Here is a 22,608-nt window from a genome sequence, read left to right as displayed (position 1 = left end):
TTCTTCAAGCCGTTTGTTCCTACCCTTCTTCCTAGTCACATTCTAATCTCATACGGGAGGTGTCTGATCTTAATGGTAAGAAGTGATAATCATGTATCTCTATACCAGACTGAGGAATGATCCGCTGAAATTTCAGTACTTTTTTGGAACTGGAGATAATAATCAACTAGCACCATCTTTTCTTACATGTTCACTGAATGTAAGGTAGATCCTCGTGGGCGAACTCTGCATCTAGTGGTTCTCTCATATCTGCTATCAGTGACGTCAGCCATCATAGAATCCTTTAGCCAAATTTGTCTTTGTACAGTTTTCCCCATAAGAGTGAAAACGCATTGTACAAGTTCGAAGGCATGATCGTTGAAAATCTTTTAGTTCACAGAAGTCGACCTTCCCTAGTAGACTTTCTCCTGATGATTATATGAACCAAGAGACTCAACCCACGATTGTAAACTTTATTCGACAGTCTGCTAAAAGAGAAGGTAACTGTATCACCTGCCTCTTACTATCCATTGATTCCATTCCCCATGGCTTTTGATATAGTATGTTGTCTTCTGTAGTTACACAGATTTGCTCACTATCGCTTCATCTACTGTGTGACTCTTAAGCTCAGCCTCAGATACGAAACGCACTTAAAAATTGTCATGTCATATAGACTGAGGCAGAATGTTTTCTTAATTCTCTATCAGTCTTTTGATAACTTCAACTCACTAATCATGAAGATGAGATCAATGCTTACGTTGTATTGGTCTACAGTGAAGTATAATCTAGACTATGACTGTGAAGCCTTGATTCCGCATGTGACTGTTTGCTGGCTGTCGCTGATGTCCCTTATCACTCACCCTGATTAGGATTGGCGGAACTTCCAAGCACTCCCGAAGGAGAGGTTTGGGTTTACGATAATGAGCCACGGTGTGCAATTAATCGAAGTCAGCGATGCAAACGAGAACATCAACCATCGCTTCCAATGAAGGAGGGTCACATTCAACAAGCCTGATCACATATATCTCCGAGGTCATTAAATCTGTTGACGTGGCTGTTCTGAAAATATCATAAGCTTTGGTTTTGTGAAACTTGATCCCAACGGGATATCATAAGCATTAATCATACACTAGTAGCTAAATACATCTATGCCATCTCGCTCACAAGTATTCTTCTGAAACTATCTGCACGAACATATCATAACATAGCGCTAGTGTAGGCTCTTCCAATGTTCGGTTCTGGTAAGACAAAAATACTGTCACAATGCAGCACAGACTCCCTCAGAATATTTCCACGGTCTCTACTGACATATTTGCAATTCAAATGATGCTGGTACACTTGCTGAGGCATCGGGACGCCTCCTGTCTAGAGTTTATTGATTTCCTGTTGGTGCTTCAGATACCTACAAATTCTACATGAAACTTTTAGGCGCACATAGAAATTATAGCCCCCTCCCCTCCCTCTTCCCATTATAGTCTAGACATTGGGGCGTTGAGCGCGGATGGATGGAGCTCTTCATCTCATGTCACATTAGATTACAAAAGTAATGTAGTGACTGTTCGAGTTGCCGTCCGCGTTATAATATGGCCTCCAGCAACTAAAATCAGATCCCGTATCCGTTATTAACCGCGTTTGATTAAACAGAAGTTGTGCGACAGGGACTGACGTCATTAAAGTTCTGAGAAGAGGGTATATAAATGAGTGACGGGCCGTAGGAATTTTTGTTATAGCTCCTGAACGAACGTGTTAATGACTCTATTACGGATTAGACCTCATCTGTCTGACACACGTCTTTCCATTCCAGCAATAAAATCCATCACCGTCTCCAGATTAACAGAGTGGTATCCGGGTACATCCAGATTTTGCTAGAGCTGCACCAATAATTCACCGGGGGTGGCAGTATCTCATTTCATTTTCATGCGAGAGTCAAGTGTGTTTCCCACAACAAGAGTGGAGTGTGTCTGCCACGACAAGGAGGAGCAGCTTCAAGATGCCGACCGCGCTTGGCTGGGTTAATGAATGCAGCTGATCCGCTGCTGCCGAGCTCCAGCGGGCTGGGCTTCGAATAGAAATGAGTATAGATACATATATATATATATATATATATATATATATATATATATATATATATATATATATATATATATATATATATATATATATATATATATATATATATATATATATATATATGTATATGTATATGTATATGTGCGCAGGAGGATGGATGTGCTGGAAATGAGATGTTTGAGGACAATGTGTGGTGTGAGGTGGTTTGATCGAGTAAGTAACGTAAGGGTAAGAGAGATGTGTGGAAATAAAAAGAGCGTGGTTGAGAGAGCAGAAGAGGGTGTTTTGAAATGGTTTGGGCACATGGAGAGAATGAGTGAGGAGAGATTGACCAAGAGGATATATGTGTCGGAGGTGGAGGGAACGAGGAGAAGAGGGAGACCAAATTGGAGGTGGAAAGATGGAGTGAAAAAGATTTTGTGTGATCGGGGCCTGAACATGCAGGAGGGTGAAAGGAGGGCAAGAAATAGAGTGAATTGGAGTCATGTGGTATACAGGGGTTGACGTGCTGTCAGTGGATTGAAGCAAGGCATGTGAAGCGTCTGGGGTAAACCATGGAAAGCTGTGTAGGTATGTATATTTGCGTGTGTGGACGTGTGTATGTACATGTGTATGGGGGGGGGGTTGGGCCATTTCTTTCGTCTGTTTCCTTGCGCTACCTCGCAAACGCGGGAGACAGCGACAAAGTATAAAAAAAAAAAAAAAAAAAAAAAAAAAAAAAAAAAAAAAAAATATATATATATATATATATATATATATATATATATATATATATATATATATATATATATATATATATTTATTTATTTATTATCATTTTATTTTTATTTTGCTTTGTCGCTGTCTCCCGCGTTAGCGAGGTAGCGCAAGGAAATAGACGAAAGAATGGCCCAACCCGCCCACATACACATGTATATGCATACATGTCCACACAAGCACAATATACATACCTATACATCTCAATGTACACATACATATACACGCATAGACATATACATATATACACATGTACATAATTCATACTGTTTGCCTTTATTTGTCCCCATCGCCACCCCGCCACACATGGAATAACAACACCCTCATCCCTCATGTGTGCGAGGTAGCGCTAGGAAAAACACCAAAGGACCCATTCGTTCACACTCAGTCTCTAGCTGTCATGTAATAATGCACCGAAACCACAGCTCCCTTTCCACATCCAGGCCCCACACACTTTGCATGGTTTACCCCAGACGCTTCACATGCCCTGGTTCAATCCATTGACAGCACGTCGACCCCGGTATACCACATCGTTCCAATTCACTCTATTCCTTGCACGCCTTTCACCCTACTGCATGTTCAGGCCCCGATCACTCAAAATCTTTTTCACTCCATCTTTCCACCTCCAATTTGGTCTCCCACTTCTCCTCGTTCCCTCCACCTCTGACACATATATCCTCTTGGTCAATCTTTCCCCACTCATTCTCTCTATGTGACCAAAACATTTCAAGACACCCTCTTCTGCTCTCTCAACCACACTCTTTTTATTTCCACACATCTCTCTCACCCTTACATTACCTACTCGATCAAACCACCTCACACCACACATTGTCCTCAAACATCTCATTTCCAGCACATCCACCCCCCTCCTCACAACTCTATCCATAGCCCACGCCTCGCAACCATACAACATTGTTGGAACCACTATTCCTTCAAACATACCCATTTTTCCTTTCCGAGATAATGTTCTCGACTTCCAAACATTCTTCAAGGCTCCCAGAATTTTCGCCCCCTCCCCCAACCTATCATTCACTTCCGCTTCCATGGTTCCATCCGCTGCCAGATCCACTCCCAGATATCTAAAACACTTCACTTCCTCCAGCTTTTCTCCATTCAAACTTACCTCCCAAATGACTTGACTCTCAACCCTACTGTACCTAATAACCTTGCTCTTATTCACATTTACTATTAACTTTCTTCTTCCACACACTTTACCAAACTCAGTCACCAGCTTCTGCAGTTTCTCACATAAATAAGCCACCAGCGCTGTATCATCAGCGGACAACAACTGACTCACTTCCCAAGCTCTCTCATCCACAACAGACTGCACACTTGCCCCTCTTTCCAAAACTCTTGCATTCACCTCCCTAACAAACCCAGCCATAAACAAATTAAACAATCATGGAGACATCACACACCCCTGCTGCAAACCTACATTCACTGAGAACCAATCACTTTCTTCTCTTCCTACACGTACACATGCCTTTCATCCTCGATAAAAACTTTTCAGTGCTTCTAACAACTTGCCTCCCACACCATATATTCTTAAAACCTTCCACAGAGCATCTCTATCAACTCTATCATATGCCTTCTCCAGATCCATAAATGCTACATACAAATCCATTTGTTTTTCTAAGTATTTCTCGCATACATTCTTCAAAGCAAACACCTGATCCACACATCCTCTACCACTTCTGAAACCACACTGCTCTTCCCGAATCTGATGCTCTGTACATGCCTTCACCCTCTCAATCAATACCCTCCCGTATAATTTACCAGGAATACTCACCAAACTTATACCTCTGTAATTTGAGCACTCACTCTTATCCCCTTTGCCTTTGTACAATGGCACTATGCAAGCATTCCGCCACTCCTCAGGCACCTCACCATGAATCATACATACATTGAATAACCTTACCAACCAGTCAACAATACAGTCACCCCCTTTTTTAATAAATTCCACAGCAATACCATCCAAACCTGCTGCTTTGCCGGCTTTCATCTTCCGTAAAGCTTTTACTACCTCTTCTCTATTTACCAAATCATTTTCCCTAACCCTCTCACTTTGCACACCACCTCGACCAAGACACCCCACATCTGCCACTCTATCATCAAACACATTCAACAAACCTTCAAAATACTCACTCCATCTTCTCACATCACCACTACTTGTTATCACGTCCCCATTAGCGCCCTTCACTGAAGTTCCCATTTGCTCCCTTGTCTTACGCACTTTATTTACCTCCTTCCAAAACATCTTTTTATTCTCCCAGAAATTTAATGATACTCTCTCACCCAACTCTCATTTGCCCTCTTTTTCACCTCTTGCACCTTTCTCTTGACCTCCTGCCTCTTTCTTTTATACCTCTCCCACTCATTTGCATTTTTTCCCTGCAAAAATCGTTCAAATGCCTCTCTCTTCTCTTTCACTAATAATCTTACTTTTTCATCCCACCACTCACTACCTTTTCTAATCAACCCACCTCCCACGCTTCTCATGCCACAAGCATCTTTTGCGCAAGCCATCACTGCTTCCCTAAATACATCCCATTCCTCCCCCAATCCCCTTACCTCCTTTGTTCTCACCTTTTTCCAGTCTGTACTCAGTCTCTCCTGGTACTTCCTCACACAAGTCTCCTTCCCAAGCTCACTTACTCTCACCACTCTCTTCACCCCAACATTCTCTCTTCTTTTCTGAAAACCCCCACAAATCTTCACCTTCGCTTCCACAAGATAATGATCAGACATCCCTCCAGTTGCACCTCTCAGCACATTAACATCCAAAAGTCTCTCTTTCGTGCGTCTATCAATTAACACGTAATCCAATAACGCTCTCTGGCCATCTCTCCTACTTACATACGTATACTTATGTATATCTCGCTTTTTAAACCAGGTATTCCCAATCACCAGTCCTTTTTCAGCACATAAATCTACAAGCGCTTCACCATTTCCATTTACAACACTGAACACCCCATGTATACCAATTATTCCCTCAACTGCCACATTACTCACCTTTGCATTCAAATCACCCATCACTATAACCCGGTCTCGTGCATCAAAACCACTAACACACTCATTCAGCTGCTCCCAAAACACTTGCCTCTCATGATCTTTCTTCTCATGCCCAGGTGCATATGCACCAATAATCACCCATCTCTCTCCATCAACTTTCAGTTTTACCCATATTAATCGAGAATTTACTTTCTTACATTCTATCACATACTCCCACAACTCCTGTTTCAGGAGTACTGCTACTCCTTCCCTTGCTCTTGTCCTCTCACTAACCCGTGACTTTACTCCCAAGACATTCCCAAACCACTCTTCCCCTTTACTCTTGAGCTTCGTTTCACTCAGAGCCAAAGCATCCAGGTTCCTTTCCTCAAACATACTACCTATCTCTCCTTTTTTCACATCTTGGTTACATCCACACACATTTAGACACCCCAGTCTGAGCCTTCGAGGAGTATGAGCACTCCCCGCGTGACTCCTTCTTCTGTTTCCCATTTTAGAAAGTTAAAAAATACAAGGAGGGGAGGATTTCTGGCCCCCCGCTCCCGTCCCCTCTAGTCGCCTTCTACGACACGCGAGGAATGCGTGGGAAGTATTCTTTCACCCCTATCGCCAGGGATAATATATATATATATATATATATATATATATATATATATATATATATATATATATATATATATATATATATATATATATATATATATATATATATATATACACATACACACGCACATATACACACACACACACACACATATACATATATATACATATGAAAAAAGTAAGAAATAATTTAGAAAACTGAAACTTCTAGCCTGAAATGAAATGAGAAAATGAATGTCACATAATGGTTCAACCTCTGGCTATGGAAAAAGGAAATGTATAATTCATTTACACAAACGTCAATAGTAGTTCTCATCAATTTAACCACTGTATCAATAAGCTTCAATGTCTAAGCTACATTTTTTTTCCAATTTCACTATTTTCTTGTCAAAGCACCATGTATGAAAACTATCACTCCAGTAACACAACTATAAACATTTACTTCTCCTTTAAAAAAGTTCTGGGGAAGTCTGTCTCGATACACTGCGGGACACTCTACCTGGCGAGGTTTGTGTTGCAATGGTTCTTGATTCACAAACGTAGTAGCATCACTGGTGGGCGGAAGAACATTCTTGTAACCACAGCAAGGATCATAGTCCGTGCAACTCCATTATACATATATATATATATATATATATATATATATATATATATATATATATATATATATATATATATATATATATGTAGCGCTGAGAACAGAGAACTGATCCGTGGTGTATACACATCAGATGATCAGGAGAAGCGGAAAAAAAAATGGAAATCGAAGGTAAACATATAGCAAAATGTAGGGAAAAGATAAGGTTACTGACTAAACTGTTGTAGCAATGATGTGCTCGTTGGACTAAGTTGTCTGCGCTATGTGAACCCAACCAGGAGCGCAATGTTAGTTGTTTGAACATTGTGTAATATTCTAATGTTAATGAGTATTCATATGTCGACACATTTCTTTTGTAGTGGTAGAGAAAGATGCAGCGAGAACCCCACAGACGGTTTGTTGGTATAGAATTGATGGCCTGATAATTCTGAACTCATTTGTTGCTCATTTGTTGCATGAGTGAAATTTGGGTTTTTACGATCACACACTTGTTTCTAGTAAAATGAATGTTCGTAGATGTGCAGATTATTTCCTCATTATTTTGTTGACAGAATATTGGCTTAGAAGTCTGTATATTTACGTCCAAATAATATGTGGATTGGTAGGACTGTGGTTTTACTACGCTAGTAAAATGTGAGATAGTAACCTGAAGACTTTTTTGCGGTTGTCTACATATTCTATTCCTGGATCCTCAGTGTTTCACTGTACATGTAATTGGGCTGACATGACAATAGTGTTATATTCTGCAACTGAAAGACTTTGTGTTCTTACAGCTCCAATTGGACAGGGAAATATTGACTAGTTGGTACATAATGCCTGTGAAGTGTTGGTTGATGCCCGTAAAGTATATTCTTTCATTAAAGGGAAAGGGATGGGATGGTACGTCCTTATACCTTGTGTCATCATGATGATCTTGTTTGAACGATTATGATGGTATGATCACTTTCTACACTAGCGTTGTAAGACGCTAGTCTAATACACAAGTGAATCTTCCATTCTAAGAGTGAGGAGAAACAAGCATTGTCCTACTGTTGTGCTTATTGTGTAATTTTAGTATTGCGATGAATAGAAATAAAGTGATGAAAGGCACTGAAAAGGATATCACTGAGGAAGAAAAGAAAAATAGTATACTTTTGAGAAAAGCAAACATTTCAGCAACCAGTTTATACAAAGCCTGCAATGAGACAAAAAATATGTATTGGAATATTATTTTCAAAAGGAAATTATTTACTTTTTTTTCGGTGGGATACAAAGGTTTTTATATGTGATATACAGTTCTATAGTATTAGCAGATAAATGAAACATTAATTCATTCTATAAAGACTAGTTAATTTTCGATTTTTTTGTAGGGAAAAGATATCTATGTCAAACTTTAGCTACACATAACGTTAAATTGAATTTTATAAATACTGACTGATATACGACAACTACATTCTGATATGAGATTTTTTTCTAATTCAAAACATCCATCGTTCGATAGATAATTCTGTCAATGATATATTTTCTGCGACACTTGAGTACAATGAATGCAATGAATTCATAAACATCTTGTGTTGATTATAAGATTTTAATTTATCACATCATGCGATTTCGAAGAAAGAAAATGTTTGCTATTACTTCAAGTGCCATTTTTCTTTGGTGATACATTAAGTGATTTGAGAAACGACAGGATTATCTTTCAGCACTAAGCATGTACAGATGAATCTTTTTTTTTTTTTATCATTTTGATGCATCGCAGAAAATCTAATATTGCCAATGATCCATCACCCACGCTACTGGAAAAAAGAAGAAATTTTCGATTTCGAAAAAGTATCTGATCTCAAGATGATGATTTCCAGGATGCAGATGTTATACTTGAATCAGTCTTTTACCTGTGTAGAGAACAAAAATAAGAATAGATTATTATAAACGGGAAAAAAAAATTTCCTTTATATAAATATGAGAAGAAATGAAAAATGATAATCCTTATAAATCTATGAGGTTGAAATTACATCATATAATAAGTAATATAAATATAATCAAAAAAGGAGAACCATATGAACTAAGCAAAAAATAGAAAATTTTTAAATGGCATAGGACACATTTTTCGTTAATTTACCTGGAATTATATCAACACAAAAGCCTGCAACTATTTTGTAATGTCAATAGAAGTCTACTTATTCTGTTACCTTCTGCTTCTTCCTCAGTAATTTTCTGAAAACTCCCTTATAAAAAGACTGGGAACCCGATTCTTAAGAGCTATTCCCAGAGCCATCTTGTACGACACAGTAAGGGCAAATCCGAAGGGAGTTCAGCCACGGAATTTTCCATGAATTATGAATAAAGATAATGGAGAAGCAACTCTCTAGGAGAGGATGTAGTGCTCTGTGTATTGGGACGGACATAGCTCTGGAAAGTTTGATCATTTGGAAAGTGAAGAGGAAAGACGATTTTGTAAAAGAATTCCAAAATTTTGTGGTCATATTTTGTTTTCTGGGATTTAGATATATACCCTAATGGGTGGACTGTTTCGTTAATGGTATCCGACTCACATTTTCTGTAATTTCTAAGCCAAGGACATGAACACAGATAGAGCGTTAAATATCACGTCATGAATGTGGTTGAACATATTAGCACTCCAGGACACAATTCATGATGTGTTTGATTTACGAATAAGAGCTTCCGTCTGAGTGACGACATAACCATCAGTTGCATCTCATAACCATCAGCAGTATCTCATTTGACTGTTGAGACGGACATAACGATAATGACTTTTGTCATTCAGTGGCAATCATTCTGACGACGTCAATACATTATTTTTCGTGTGGACCATGTCGGCCAATTGACTGGAGCTAATGAGCCATAGCTATAAAGCGTGGACTCCGTCGTACGCTGGCTAAGTGATTCATTCTAATGATTTGCACCCGATGACTATTTCCAGTGGCTAGCATTCTGACTAGTCAGTAAGCACTTTTGCCTGCTGATCACTCTAGCTATGTGGCTAACCTTGATGAGCCACAACATGAGATGTTACCTGAATCTTATGGTGTCCAGGTGAGTGAAGTTACGGTGTCACAATATGAAATATTATCTGCAATATCATGGTGGCTAATTGACACTCGGTAATGAGCAATAACTAGAGATGTTGCATATAACCTACTCAAGCCAAGCAACACAAGATGTTGAGCCTCAGAATGAAGTGGCAGAATTCACGCCCCAGTCACGCAAAGTACCACCTAATGGAACCTGACTTCCTTTCACTACCTAACCTACACAAACTGTTCGTTTAGTACCATCTCTCGTTCTACCACTACATTACCATCATATCTCGTAGTATGTAGCTTTGGCTACAGATTCTATCATACTATCATGAAAATAATTTCATGATATATGAAATGACCGCAGAGACAGTCTAGCAGCCAGTAATAGTGTTTGAAATATTGATAGCACCCGCTGTTTGTAAAAGAACATTCATACAGCATTAATGTCGATGTGAAATCCTCTCCAAAGGCCCAATTAGCGGTTCTTTGATGCTTTCATTATGCTATGTTATTTCCCTTTCTCCAAAATAGTTTCAGCTTGGCTTATTCGTTTAGACATGATAAAAAATTCATCATTTAATCATTCAAGTATATACGCTTAGAATGTTTTCTCGTCAAAAGATTCAAAATTCCCGTTATTTTCTTACTAAATCCGCAGACATTAAGCGTCATCACCCTTATAATTACATTCAATTCCATTTGCAGCCTCACTGAAAAGACGTGATTTGGTCTAAATGTGCATACCATGTTCTAGTCCTTTACCTTTTCTGCCTGTTTCATGTATATATGAACTGGAAAATAAAAGTAATAACTATGGTACAAAGAACTGGAACTATAAGCGCCCCCGGGGCCGAGCTCGGATGTCATATAAGGATGAGTGTGTATACTGCATCATGATAGGATGAAGGTACTCGTCATCTGTGTACCCTTAAGACCCCCTTTTAATGGGTTTCCTGCGTCTTCGAGGTTGTATTCCACATGGGAGGCTTAGGCGTCTCTTGGGCGAAGAGGTCCTAGACGATTCTGTACTATTTGTTTTTCGTCTGCTGGAAATGATACAGTCCAGTCAAATGATACTCTCTCTCTCTCTCTCTCTCTCTCTCTCTCTCTCTCTCTCTCTCTCTCTCTCTCTCTCTCTCTCTCTCTCTCTCTCTCTCTCCGCAATGTAACATATTTAGGAGAGACGTTAAAAGATTTACCAAACAAGCCAAGAAAGAGTGCGAAGAGTGGATATCAAAGGCATATCAACAATCATGAAAACGAGGTTTTTTGTTTTGTATTTACACCAGAAATCAGCGACACGAATTTTGAGACTGAAAAATAACACTCGCGCTATACCACAACTCATCGTCACAGCTAGAGAAATACTAAAGCATATAGATAAATTGAAGACTGACAAGAGCCCGGGTTCTGATCGTTTCTATCCACGCGTAATTAAAAACGTCAAACACGAAATTGGTGAACAGTTAACCTGTATATTCAATAAATCACTCCAGGATGGAATAGTACCGCAGGACTGGAGCCTGGCACACGTCATCCCTATATTTGAAAAGGAAAGACGTAAGCTACCTGATAATTAATGTACTATTAGCCTTGCATCAATCATATGTAAACTTCTGGTGTCGATTATTGGATATAAAATCATACACTACCTGGAACAACACAGTCTCATAAATAATACACAGAGGGGTTCTGGAAGGCGTACATCTTGTATGAGAAGGCGCCTTGAATTTTACCATATATTATTCGATACCCACGACAAGACAGTAACAATAGATATTACATATCTGGACTTCCAGAAAGCAATCGACAAAGTCCCTCACGTTTACCTGATGCATTGAGTCCGCGTCCTGGGGATTACCGGTTGTACAGAAAATTGGATCAAGGTCTGGTTAAGTGAAAAGAGGCAGAGCGGAAACGAATGGCGAATCATCACCGTGATCACCCGTTACTAATGTTGAAGCCAGACCACCTCCCGTGAACCTTGGGTCTCCGTGGTCTTTATATACAAGTAACACACTCTCTCTCTCTCTCTCTCTCTCTCTCTCTCTCTCTCTCTATATATATATATATATATATATATATATATATATATATATATATATATATATATATATATATATATATATATATATATATATATATATATAAATTATCCCTGGGGACAGGGGATTAAGAATACTTCCCACGTATTCCCTGCGTGTCGTAGAAGGCGACTAAAAGGGGAGGGAGCGAGGGGCTGGAAATCCCCCCCTCTCATTTCTTTTTTTTTAATTTTCCAAAAGAAGGGACAGAGGGGACCAGGTGAGGATATTCCAAAAAAAGGCCCAGTCCTCTGTTCTTAACGCTACCTCGCTGACGCGGGAAATGGCGAATAGTTTAAAAGAAAGAATATATATATATATATATATATATATATATATATATATATATATATATATATATATATATATATATATATATGTATGTATTCAGTAAAAAAAAGAAATGGCCATTTCCAACAAAACTGGGCTGCATGGAATGTCTACTTTACCGACAAAAGCAGGGATGACTGCAATAAACTTTCTCAAAACAAAAGTTAAACACAAGTTATTAAAGTTTATCATAGGTTTTCAAACCTAAGTTGGTTCAAACCAAAGTAAAACACAAGCAACTTTGAATATATATATATATAAATATATATATATATATATATATATATATATATATATATATATATATATATATATATATATATATATATATATATATATATATATATATTGGAAAGGATCACAATTTTGCGCGTGATCAAGATATTCCTATGAGTCCACGGGGAAAATGAAATACGAAAAGTTTCCAAGTGCACTTTCGTGTAATAATCACATCATCAAGGGAGACAAAAGAGACAAATATAACAGTCAGTTGATATACATCGAAGATATATATATATATATGTATATATATATATATATATATATATATATATATATATATATATATATATATATATATATATATATATATATATATATATATATATATATATATATATATATATATATAAGCGGAAGTGAATCATAGGGTGGGGGAGGGGGCGAAAATCCTGGGAGCCTTGAAGAATGTGTGGAAGTCGAGAACATTATCTCGGGAAGCAAAAATGGGTATGTTTGAAGGAATAGTGGTTCCAACAATGTTGTATGGTTGCGAGGCGTGGGCTATGGATAGAGTTGTGCGCAGGAGGGTGGATGTGCTGGAAATGAGATGTCTGAGGACAATGTGTGGTGTGAGGTGGTTTGATCGAGTAAGTAATGTAAGGGTAAGAGAGATGTGTGGAAATAAAAAGAGCGTGGTTGAGAGAGCAGAAGAGGGTGTTTTGAAATGGTTTGGGCACATGGAGAGAATGAGTGAGGAAAGAGTGACCAAGAGAATATATGTGTCGGAGGTGGAGGGAACGAGAAGTGGGAAACCAAATTGGAGGTGGAAAGATGGAGTGAAAAAGATTTTGAGTGATCGGGGCCTGAACATGCAGGAGGGTGAAAGGCGGGCAAGGAATAGAGTGAATTGGATCGATGTGGTATACCGGGGTCGACGTGCTGTCAATGGATTGAATCAGGGCATGTGAAGCGTCTGGGGTAAACCATGGACAGTTGTATTGGGCCTGGATGTGGAAAGGGAGCTGTGGTTTCGGGCATTATTGCATGACAGCTAGAGACTGAGTGTGAACGAATGGGCCTTTGTTGTCGTTTCCTAGCGCTACCTCGCACACATGAGGAGGGGAGGGGGATGTTATTCCATTTGTGGCGAGGTGGCGATGGAAATGAATAAAGGCAGACAGTGTGAATTGTGTGCATGAGTATATATGTATGTTTCTGTGTGTGTATTTATATGTGTACATTGAGATGTATGGGTATGTATATTTGCGTGTGTGAACGTGTATGTATATACATGTGTATGGGGGTGGGTTGGGCCATTTCTTTCGTCTATTTCCTTGCGCTACCTCGCTAACGCGGGAGACAGCGACAAAGCAAAAGAAAAAAAGAAAAAAAAATGAAATATATATATATATATATATATATATATATATATATATATATATATATATATATATATATATACCTGAAAAAGAAATCTTTAGGCCCCGCTAATGACTTTACCCCAAAAATTAATACAACATCTCTTGTGTTGAGTGGCATGCTTTGGCAAATTTAGTAAAAAATATAATGGCCATTTTTAACAAAACTGGGCTGCATGAAATGTCTGCTTTACCTAAAAAAGCAGGGATGACTACAATAAACTTCCTCAAAACACAAGTAGCCAAATCGCATTTCATTAAAGTTTATCATAGGTTTTCAAACCTTAGTTGATTCAAACCAACGCAAAACACAAACTATTTTGAATATATATATATATATATATATATATATATATATATATATATATATATATATATATATATATATATATATATATATCTATATATATATATATATATATATATTGGAAAGGATCAAAATCTTGCGCGTGATCAAGATATTCCTATGAGTCCACGGGGATAATAAAACACGATAAGTTTCCCAGTGCACTTTCGTGTAATAATCACATAATCAGGGGAGACACAAGATAGAAATATAAGTCAGTTGATATACATCGAAGAGACAAAGCTAGGACGCCATTTGGTAAACATGTGATTATCCAAAACATACATTTTGCAAATTTTATAAAGAATACAGTTATCTAATTTGTATAGACCATCATTAATATTAAGATTATAATTCTTTGTTTATCTAATAATAAAAGATTCAATGATATTTCTCTTGGTAATAGAGTTAGAGTTGATAACTGAGGTGGCGTTACTCCAGTCAATACAATGATCATAGTTTTTAACGTGATTACACAAGGCATTTGATTCTTATCCCGTTCTTATACTATATCTATATTGCTTAAGTCTAACAGAAAGATCCTTACCAGTCTGACCAACATAAAATTTATCATATTTTCCACAAGGCACTTTATAGATGCATCCAAGAGAATTTTCTGGTGAATTCCTAATTAAGATATATTCTTTATAGTATTGTTGTTGCTAAAGGCAACATTTACATTAAAGGATTTAAGCAAAATGGGAAGGAAAGTGAAATTATTATTAAAAGGGAGAACTAAAAGATTCTTGATGTCAGTAGGAGGTTTGGGCTCAACTCTATAAAATAAAATCTTTGTTAACTTAAGGGATTTATCAATGAAAGATCTAGGGTACTTTAACTTAAATCCAATAGAATATATCTTCTCAAACTCATCACAAATAAACTCTGGACTGCAAATACGTAATGCCCTTAAGAACATAGATTGAAATAATGATAATTTTATTCTATCATGTTGAGATGAGTAATAATGAGCATACATTTGTGGGTTTTCTGTATATGCTAAACTTAAACTTGTTTCCTTGTCTATGGATCATGCAATCTAAAAATGGTAACATACCATTATTTTCATTTTCTACAGTAAATTTGATGCAAGGTACTAAATTGTTAAGTAAGGGGGGAAATATTTGTAAATTCTCATTTGTTGGACAGACACAAAGAACATCATCTACATGCCTAAACCAAATTGCATTAGAAGGTAAGATATTATTTAGTAATTTTGTTTCAAAAAATTCCATATAAAGATTACTTAGTACAGGTGAAAGAGGGTTACCCATTGCCATACCAAATTTTTGAGCATAATAATCTCCATTAAATTGAAATACACAGTCTTTTATACATGATTTTATCAGTTCAATGAAATTAGACTTTGAAACAGGTAAATGAATATCATCCAAGACATGAAATAAATATTCTTAAAGGTCATCAACTGGAACTTTAGTGAATAGTGAGGAAACATCAAAGCTAACTAGTTTAAAATGAAAATTAACATTGATATTGTTTAGCTTGTTGACTAAATCTACATTGCTCATGATCTTAGAATTTGATACCTTACCCACTAAAGGGCTTAATAAAGAAACTAACCGCTTTGACAATTTATATGTGATGGAACTACTGAACTCACTATAGGTTGAGTGCAAAGTGAGAGGGTTAGGGAGAATCATTTGGTAAACAGAGAAGAGGTAGTAAAAGCTTTGTGGAAGATGAAAGCCGGTAAGGCAGCAGGTTTGGAAGATACTCCAGTTGAATTTACTAAAAGTGGGTGACTGTTTTGTTAACTGTTTGGTAAGGTTATTTGATGTATGTTTGACTCATGGTGACGTGCCTGAATATTGGCAAAATGCTTGCAAAGTGCCATTGTGCAAAGGCAAAGGGGATAAAGGTGAGTGCTCAAATTACAGAGGTAGAAGTTTGTTGAGTATTCCCGGTAAATCATATGGGAATGTATTGATTGATGCGGTGAAAGCATGTACAGAGCATCTGATTGGGGAAGAGCAGTGTGGTTTCAGAAGTGGTAGAGGAAGTGTGGATCAGGTGTTTGCTTTGAAAAATGTTATGTGAGAAATACATAGAAAAGGAAATGGATTTGTCTCTAGCATTTATGGATCTGGAGAAGGCATATGATTGAGTTGATAGAGATGCTCTGTGGAAGTATTAGAAATATAAAGTGTGGGAGGCAAGTTGTTAGAAGCAGTGAAAACTTTATATCGAGGATGTAAGGCATGTGTACGAGTAGAAAGAGAGGAAAGTGATTGGTTCAGTGAATGTCGGTTTGCGGCAGGGGTGTGTGATGTCTCGATGGTTGTTTAATTTCTTTACGGATGGGGTTGTTAGGGAGGTCAATGAGAGAGTTTTGGAGAGAGGGGCAAGTATATAATCTGTTGTGGATGAGAGAGCTTAGGAAGTGAGTCAGTTGTTGTTTGCTGATGAGACAGTGTTGGTCGCTGATTCGGGTGAGAAATTGCAGAAGCTGGTGATTGAGGCTAGTAAAGTGTGTGAAAGAAAAAAGCTGAGAGTAAATGTGAATAAGAGCAAGGTTATTAGGTACAGTAGGGTTGAGGGACAAGTAAATTTGGAGGTAAGTTTCAATGAAGAAATACTGAAGAAATTGAAGAGTTTTAGATATCTAGGAGTGGATTTTGCAACGGATGGAACAATGAAAGTGGAAGTGTGTCAGAGGGTGGGGGGAGGGGTCGAACGTTCTGAGAGCGTTGAAAAATGTGTGGAATACGAGAACGTTATCTCGGAAAGCAGAAATGGGTATGTTTGAAGGAATAGTGGATCCAACAATGTTACATGGTTGCAATGCGTAGGCTATAGGTAGAGTTGTGCTTAGGAGTGTAGGTGTGCTGGAAATGAGATGTTTGCGGACAATATATGGTGTGAGGTGGTTTAATCGAGTAAGTAATGAAATGGTAAGAGAGATGTGAGGTAATAGAAAGAGTGTGGTTGAGAGAGCAGAAGAGGGTGTTTTGAAAATGTTTGGTCACATGGAGGAAATGAGTGCGGAAAGATAGACAAAGAGGATATATGTGTTAGAGGTGGAGGGAAAGAGGAAAAATGGGAGACCAAATTGGAAGGGGAGGGATGAAGTGAAAAAGATTTTGAGTGATGGGGGCCTAAACATTCAGTAGAGTGAAAGGCGTACAAGAAATAGAGTGAATTGGAACGATGTGGTATACAGGGTCGACGTGCTGTCAATGGATTGAACCAGAGCATATGAAGCGTCTCGGGTAAACCACGGAAAAATTTTATTGGGCATGGATGTGGAAAGGGAGCTGTGGTTCGGTGCATTATACATGACAACTAGAGACTGAGTGTGAACGAATGTGGCCTTTGTTGTCTTTTCCTAGTTCTGCCTCGCGGATATGCGGGGAGAGCGGGTTGTCATTTCATCTGTAGCGACGAGAATGAATGAGGGCAGACAGTATGAATTATATATATATATATATATATATATATATATATATATATATATATATATATATATATATATATGTGTGTAAATATATTTATATATATATATATATATATATATATATATATATATATATATATATATATATATATATATATATATATATATATATATATATATATATATATATATATATATATATATATATATATATATATATTTTTTTTTTTTTTTTTTTTTTTATACTTTGTCGCTGTCTCCCGCGTTTGCGAGGTAGCGCAAGGAAACAGTCAAAAGAAATGGCCCAACCCACCCCCCATACACATGTACATACACACGTCCACACACGCAAACATACATACCTACACAGCTTTCCATGGTTTACCCCAGACGCTTCACATGCCTTGATTCAATCCACTGACAGCACGTCAACCCCGGTATACCACATCGCTCCAATTCACTCTATTCCTTGCCCTCCTCTCACCCTACTGCATGTTCAGGCCCCGATCACACAAAATCTTTTTCACTCCATCTTTCCACCTCCAATTTGGTCTCCCTCTTCTCCTCGTTCCCTCCACCTCCGACACATATATCCTCTTGGTCAATCTTTCCTCACTCATTCTCTCCATGTGCCCAAACCATTTCAAAACACCCTCTTCTGCTCTCTCAACCACGCTCTTTTTATTTCCACACATCTCTCTTACCCTTACGTTACTTACTCGATCAAACCACCTCACACCACACATTTTCCTCAAACATCTCATTTCCAGCACGTCCATCCTCCTGCGCACAACTCTATCCATAGCCCACGCCTCGCAACCATACAACATTGTTGGAACCACTATTCCTTCAAACATACCCATTTTTGCTTTCCGAGATAATGTTCTCGACTTCCACACATTTTTCAAGGCTCCCAAAATTTTCGCCCCCTCCCCCACCCTATGATCCACTTCCGCTTCCATGGTTCCATCCGCTGACAGATCCACTCCCAGATATCTAAAACACTTCACTTCCTCCAGTTTTTCTCCATTCAAACTCACCTCCCAATTGAATTGACCCTCAACCCTACTGTACCTAATAACCTTGCTCTTATTCACATTTACTCTTAACTTTCTTCTTCCACACACTTTACCAAACTCAGTCACCAGCTTCTGCAGTTTCTCACATGAATCAGCCACCAGCGCTGTATCATCAGCGAACAACAACTGACTCACTTCCCAAGCTCTCTCATCCCCAACAGACTTCATACTTGCCCCTCTTTCCAGGACTCTTGCATTTACCTCCCTAACAACCCCACCCATAAACAAATTAAACAACCACGGAGACATCACACACCCCTGCCGCAAACCTACATATATATATATATATATATATATATATATATATATATATATATATATATATATATATATATATATATATATATATATATATATATATATATATATATATATATATATATATATATATATATATATATATATATATATATATATATATATATATATATATATATATATATATATATATATATATATATATATATATATATATATATATATATATATATATATATATACACACATATATATATATATATATATATATATATATATATATATATATATATATATATATATAAATATATATATATATATATATATATATATATATATATATATATATATATATATATATATATATATATATATAAATATATATATGTATATATGTATATATATATATAAATATATATATATATCTTTCTTTCTTTCTTTCATACTATTCGCCATTTCCCGCGTTAGCGAGGTAGCGTTAAGAACAGAGGACTGGGCCTTTGAGGGAATATCCTCATCTGGCCCCCATCTCTGTTCCTTCTTTGAGAAAAACAAAAAAAAAAGAGGGGAGGATTTCCAGCCCCCCGCTCCCTTCCCTTTTAGTCGCCTTCTACGACACGCAGGGAATACGTGGGAAGTATTCTTTCTCCCCTATCCCCAGGGATAACATATATATATATATATATATATATATATATATATATATATATATATATATATATATATATATACATAATTCATACTGTCTGCCCTCATTCATTCTCGTCGCCACAGATGAAATCACAACCCGCTCTCCCCGCATATCGTAGAAGGCGACTAGAGGGGACGGGAGCGGGGGGCCAGAAATCCTCCCCTCCGTTTATTTTCAACTCTCTAAAATGGGAAACAGAAGAAGGAGTCACGCGAGGAGTGCTCATCCTCCTCGAAGGCTCAGACTGGGGTGTCTAAATGTGTGTGGATGTAACCAAGATGTGAAAAAAGAAGAGATAGGTAGTTTGTTAGAGGAAAGGAACCTGGATGTTTTGGCTCTGAGTGAAAAGAAGCTCAAGGGTAAAGGGAAAGAGTGTTTTGGGAATGTCTTGGGAGTAAAGTCATGGGTTAGTGAGAGGACAAGAGCAAGGGAAGGAGTAGCAGTACTCCTGAAACAGGAGTTGTGGGAGTATGTGATAGAATGTAAGAAAGTAAATTCTCGATTAATATGAGTAAAATTGAAAGTTGATGGAGAGAGATGGGTGATTATTGGTGCATATGCAGCTGGGCATGAGAAGAAAGATCATGAGAGGCAAGTGTTTTGGGAGCAGCTGAATGAGTGTGCTAGTGGTTTTGATGCACGAGACTAGGTTATAGTGATGGGTGATTTGAAGGCAAAGGTGAGTAATGTGGCAGTTGAGGGAATAATTGGTATACATGGAGTGTTCAGTGTTGTAAATTGAAATGGTGAAGAGCTTGTAGATTTATGTGCTGAAAGAGGACTGGTGATTGGAAATACCTGGTTTAAAAAGCGAGATATACATAAGTATAGTTATGTAAGTAGGAGAGATGGCCAGAGAGCGTTATTGGATTACGTGTTAATTGACAGGCGCGCGAAAGAGAGACTTTTGGATGTTAATGTGCTGAGAGGTGCAACTGGAGGGATGTCTGATCATTATCTTGTGGAGGCTAAGGTGAAGATTTGTATTGGTTTTCAGAAAAGAAGAGTGAATGTTGGGGTGAATAGGGTGGTGAGAGTAAGTGAGCTTGGGAAGGAGACTTGTGTGAGGAAGTATCAGGAGAGACTGAGTACAGAATGGAAAAATTTGAGAACAATGGAAGTAAGGGGAGTGGGGGAGAAATGGGATGTATTTAGGGAATTAGTGATGGATTGCGCAAAAGATGCTTGTTGCATGAGAAGAGTGGGAGGTGGGTTGATTAGAAAGGGTAGTGAGTAGTGGGATGAAGAAGTAAGAGTATTAGTGAAAGAGAAGAGAGAGGCATTTGAACGATTTTTGCAGGGAAAAAATGCAATTGAGTGGGAGATGTATAAGAGAAAGAGACAGGAGGTCAAGAGAAAGGTGCAAGAGGTGAAAAATAGGGCAAATGAGAGTTGGGGTGAGAGAGTATCATTAAATTTTAGGGAGAATAAAAAGATGTTCTGGAAGGAGGTAAATAAAGTGCGTAAGACAAGGGAGCAAATGGGAACTTCAGTGAAGGGCGCAAATGGGGAGGTGATAACAAGTAGTGGTGATGTGAGAAGGCGATGGAGTGAGTATTTTGAAGGTTTGTTGAATGTGTTTGATGATAGAGTGGCAGATATAGGGTCTTTTGGTCGAGGTGGTGTGCAAAGTGAAAGGGTTAGGGAAAATGATTTGTTAAACAGAGAAGAGGTAGTAAAAGCTTTGCGGAAGATGAAAGCCGGTAAGGCAGCAGGTTTGGATGGTATTGCAGTGGAATTTATTAAAAAAGGGGGTGACTGTATTATTGACTGGTTGGTAAGGTTATTTAATGTATGTATGACTCATGGTGAGGTGCCTGAGGATTGGCGGAATGCGTGCATAGTGCCATTGTACAAAGGCAAAGGGGATAAGAGTGAGTGCTCAAATTACAGAGGTATAAGTTTGTTGAGTATTCCTGGTAAATTATATGGGAGGGTATTGATTGAGAGGGTGAAGGCATGTACAGAGCATCAGATTGGGGAAGAGCAGTGTGGTTTCAGAAGTGATCGGGGCCTGAACATGCAGGAGGGTGAAAGGAGGGCAAGGAATAGAGTGAATTGGATCGATGTGGTATACCGGGGTTGACGTGCTGTCAGTGGATTGAATCAGGGCATGTGAAGCGTCTGAGGCGACTAAAAGGGAAGGGAGCGTGGTGCTGGAAATCCTCCCCTCTCATTTTTTTTTTAATTTTCCAAAAGAAGGAACAGAGAAGGGGGCCAGGTAAGGATATTCCCTCAAAGGCCCAGTCCTCTGTTCTTAACGCTACCTCGCTAATGCGGGAAATGGCGAATAGTATGAAAAAAAGATATATATATATATATATATATATATATATATATATATATATATATATATATATATATATATATATATATATATATATATATATATATACATATATATATATTTTGAATTTTTCTCTAACGTTAAAAGAATTTCAGAAGTTATTTTTTTGTTATTCGTTAATTTTTCTTTCAATTCAAACATTTCTAACTCTCCGTTCAATTGAGGACTTCCTGACGAAGCAAATGCGCCTTTCGTCGTCATGAACGGTTTCATTTTCGTGAAGGCTGTGAAAGAGGACACTGGAATGAGCTTCGCCTGAAGAACTTACGCTTCCCGAAGAGGCAAGTCAATCTGTCATATTTACATAGAATGGGTTGTAAGTGTCTGCTTTACCTTGATGAAGACATATAGTGGGTTGAGTTAGATGATAAAAGAGTTTT

The sequence above is a fragment of the Panulirus ornatus genome, chromosome 15, assembly GCF_036320965.1.
Source record: "Panulirus ornatus isolate Po-2019 chromosome 15, ASM3632096v1, whole genome shotgun sequence".
Classification (NCBI taxonomy): Eukaryota; Metazoa; Arthropoda; class Malacostraca; order Decapoda; family Palinuridae; genus Panulirus; species Panulirus ornatus.
Note: the sequence above shows the minus strand (reverse complement) of the source record.